General features: G+C 36.8%; 1 non-coding gene across 1 annotated transcript; it reads left to right on the forward strand.

The window, feature by feature from the left end:
* Window positions 1-507: 507 nt before the first annotated feature.
* LOC129535387 (U6 spliceosomal RNA) lies at window positions 508-613 on the forward strand. Its single transcript, XR_008681648.1, has one exon. It is a non-coding gene; the product is annotated as a U6 spliceosomal RNA (small nuclear RNA).
* Window positions 614-4,232: the final 3,619 nt, after the last annotated feature.

A 4,232-nucleotide genomic window follows, 5' to 3' on the forward strand; every position in this document is an offset into this window, starting at 1 on the left:
AACTCCAGGGGATAGTGAAGGACAGGGAAGCCTGGCATGCTGCAGTCCATGGGGTCACAAAGAGTCAGACATGACTTAGTGATTGAACAACAGCAACAACAACAAATGTAAGACCAGATACTATAAAACTCTTGGAGGAAAACATAGGAAAAACACTCTTTGACATAAATCCCAATAAGATCTTTTTTGAAGCACCTCCTAGAATAATGAAAATAAAACAAAATCAATAAAAAGGGTCTGCATAGTCAAAGCTATGGTTTTTCCAGTAGTCATGTACAGATGTCTGGTTTGACATAGCTTTCCTTCCAAGGAGTAAGCATCTTTTAATTTCATAGCTGCAGTAAACATCTGCAGTGATTTTGGAGCCCAAGAAAATAAAATCTGTTACTGTTTCCACGTTTTCCCCTTCTGTTTGATGGGATGGATGTCGTGATCTTAATTTTTTAAATGTTGAGTTTCAAGCCAGCTTTTCACTCTCCTCTTTCACCCTCATAAAGAGGGTCTTTAGTGGTCACTTTGGCAGCACATATGCTAAATTTGGAATGTACAGAGAAGATTAGCATGGCCCCTGTGCAAGGATGACACACAAATTTCTGAAGCATTCCATATTTTTAGACATAGAGAACAGACTTGTTGACACAGCGTGGGGGAAGGAAAGGGTAGGATGAATGGAGAGAGTAGCATGGAAAAATATCTACTACCATATGTAAAATAGATAGTTGGAATTTGCTATCTGACTCATGAAACTCAAACCAGAGCTCTGTGACAACCTAAGAGTGGTGGGATGGGGTGGAAAATGGGAGGAAGTTTTAAGAGAGAGGGTACATATGTATACCTATGACTGATTCATGTTGGTGTATGACAGAAACCAACACAGTATTGTTAACCAAGTACCGTTCAATTAAAAATAAATTTTTAAAAAGAGACTCTTTAGTTCCTATTCACTTTCTGCCATTAGAGTGGTAAGTAAGTAAGTGTTAGTCACTCAGTGGTGTCCTACTCTTTGCAACCCCATGGACTGTAGCTTGGCAGGCTCTTCTGTCCAGCGTTCTCCAGGTGAGAATACTGGAATGGGTTGCCTGTTCCCTTCTCCAGGGGTTCTTCCCAACCCAGGAATTGAACCCATTCCTGTCCATTTTAGTTCACTGATTCCTAAGATGTTGATACTCAACCTTGCCATCTCCTGGTTGACTACATCCAATTTACCTTGATTCATGGACTTAACATTTCAGTTTCTTAAGCAATATTGTTCTTTATAGCATCAGACTTTACTTTCACCACCAGACACATCCACAGCTGAATGTTCTTCCCACTTTGGCCCAGATGCTTCAGTCTTACTGGAGCTATTAGTAGTTGTCCTTCACTCTTCCCCAGTAGCATATTGGACACCTTCTGACCTGGAGGGCTCACTTTCCAGTGTAATATCTTTTGCTTTTCATATTGTCTGAAGTGTTCTCCAGGCAAGAATACTGGAGTGGTTTCCTTCTCCAGTGGGCCATGTTTTGTCAGAACTCTTCATTTTCAACCATCCATCTTGGGTGGCCCTGAGAAGCATGATTCATAGCTTTTTTGAGTTACACAAGCCCCTTTGATATGATAAGGCTATGATTCATGAAGTGGCTCAGTGGTAAAGAATCTACCTGTCAATGTGAGAGACTCAGATTCAATCTCTGGGTTGGGAGGACCACCTGAGAATAAAATGACATCCCACTCAAGTATTCCTGCCTGGAAAATCCAAGGGACAGAGGAGGTTGGTGGCTACAGTTCATGGGGTCACACACACACACACACACACACACAAATACGTGGCAAGTAAACAGTACACTACTAAACTAGCAATGGATCAGTGACGAAATCAAAGAGAAAATCAGAAAACACCTAAAGACAAATGGAAATGAAAATGTAATTTTCATTTATATTTGTAAATGAAAGCACAACAGTCCAAAATCTATAGGATTCAGCAAAAGCAATTCTAAGAGGAAAGTTTATAACAATACAATCTTCCCTCAAGAAACAAGAAAAATCCCAAATAGATAATCTAACCTTACACCTAAAACAACTAGACAAAGAATAACAAAAAACCCTAAAGATAGTGAAAGAAAAAAAATCATAAAGATCAGAGCAGAAATAAATGTAATAGAGGCATAGAAAACAATTGCAAAGACCAATGAAACTAAAAGTTGCTTCATTGAAAAGATAAACATAATTTATAAACCTTTAGTCAGACTCATCAGGGAAAAAAGGGAGAGGGCCCAAATCAACACAATTAGAAACAAAAAAGCAAAAGTTACAACTTGCACCACAAAATTACAAAACAACATAAGAAAGCAACTGTATGCCAATAAAACGGTAAAACGGACAACCTGGAAGAAATGGACAAATTCTTAGAAAGATACAGTCTCCCAAGGCTGAACCAGGAAGAAATAGAAAATATGAAAAGACCAATCACAAGCACTGAATTGAAGCTGTGATAAAAATTTCCCCAAAAAACAAAGTCCAGGACCTGATGGCTTCACAGGTGAATTCTATCAAGCATTTAGAGAATTAACACCTATCCTTCTGGAACTGTTCCAAAATATTACAGAGAAGGAAAACTTCCAAATTTATTCTATAAGGCCACCATCATGCTGATACCAAAACTAGCCAAAGATACCACACACAAAAGAAGAAAATTACAGGCCAATATCCCTGATGAACATTGATGCAAAAATCCTTTGCACATTACTAATGTTTTGAATCCAACAGTACATTAAAAATATCATATACCATGATCAAGTGGGATTTATCCCGGGGATGCAAGGATTTTTCAATATCCACAAATCAATCAATGTGGTACACTACATCAAAAAGTTGAAAAATAAAAACCATTTAATCATCAAAAAGAATAAAATACCTAGGAACAAAACTGCTGAAGAATACAAAAGACCCATACTCTGAAAACTGTAAGATGCTAATGAAAGTAATCAAATAAACCACAAACAGATGGAAAGACATATCATATTCATGGATTGGAAGAATGAATATTTTCAAAATGACTATACTACCCAAGGCAATATAGAGAGTCAATGCAATGCCTATCGAATTGCTAATGGCATTTTTCACAGAACTAGAACAAAAAATTTTTAAATTTGTTTGGTGACACAACAGACTCTGAATGGCCAAAGCAATCTTGAGAAAGAAAAACAGAAATATAACTCAGCCATAAAAAGAATGAAATGATACCATTTGTAACAAATGGATAGACCTAGGAAGTGTTATACTGAGTGAAGTAAGCCAGACAGAGAAAGACAAACATTATATGACATGGCTTATGTATGGAATCTAAAAAATTAGTACAAACTATTTATGAAACAGAAACAGACTCACAGACTTAGAGAACAAACTTGTGGTTGCTGGGGGAAGGGAAAGAGGGGAAGGGATAGTTAGGGAGTTTGGGATGGACACGTACACACTGCTACATTTAAAATGGATGACCAACAAGGGCCTACTGTATAACACAGGGAACTCTGCTCAATGCTACAGGGCAGGCTGGATGGGTGGGGAGTTTGAGGGAAAATGGATACATGCATATGCATGATTGAGTCTCTTTGTTGTTCATCTGAAACTATCACAACATTGTTAATGGGCTATACTCCAATACAAAATAAAATGTTTTAAAGAAAGCTTATTTGTCTATTTTACTACGAGTGTTAACATATATTTTGTCCGTTTTTCTTTCTTTCTTTTTGTTGGAGACTTTGGGATTCTAGTTACCAAACCTAGTTCCAGGCTCTTGACGGTGAATGTGCTGAGTCCTAACTACTGGAGTATTACAGAATTCCCTTGCCCATTTTTCTATTAAGTTATTTTGGTAATTTCCCTTACTAACTATATATTAAGGAAATTAATTGTTTGTTATATGTGTTACAAACTATTCCCCAGTTTCTCATGTGCCTTTTGATTTTATTTATAGCATTTTCCCATGCAGGAAAAAAAGCCCATGATTTTTATGTAGTCAAATTCATCAATCTTTTCTCTAGTAACTTCATTATTTTGCTTATTTTAAAAGTTTTTTTTATTAAAATATAATGTACATAAAAGTGATTATTATCACATGTCATAAATGTAGTTCAATGAATTTTTGTAAACTGAGTACTTTCCTGTAACCAGCATCCAGATCAATAAATAGAACATGAACAGTATCCATGGTACTCCCACACAGTCACTACCTGTTCCTTCCCACACAAGGTAGT

Source organism: Moschus berezovskii, chromosome X (assembly GCF_049115385.1).
Source record: "Moschus berezovskii isolate FMDL1 chromosome X, NW_MosBer_1.0, whole genome shotgun sequence".
NCBI lineage: Eukaryota > Metazoa > Chordata > Mammalia > Artiodactyla > Moschidae > Moschus > Moschus berezovskii.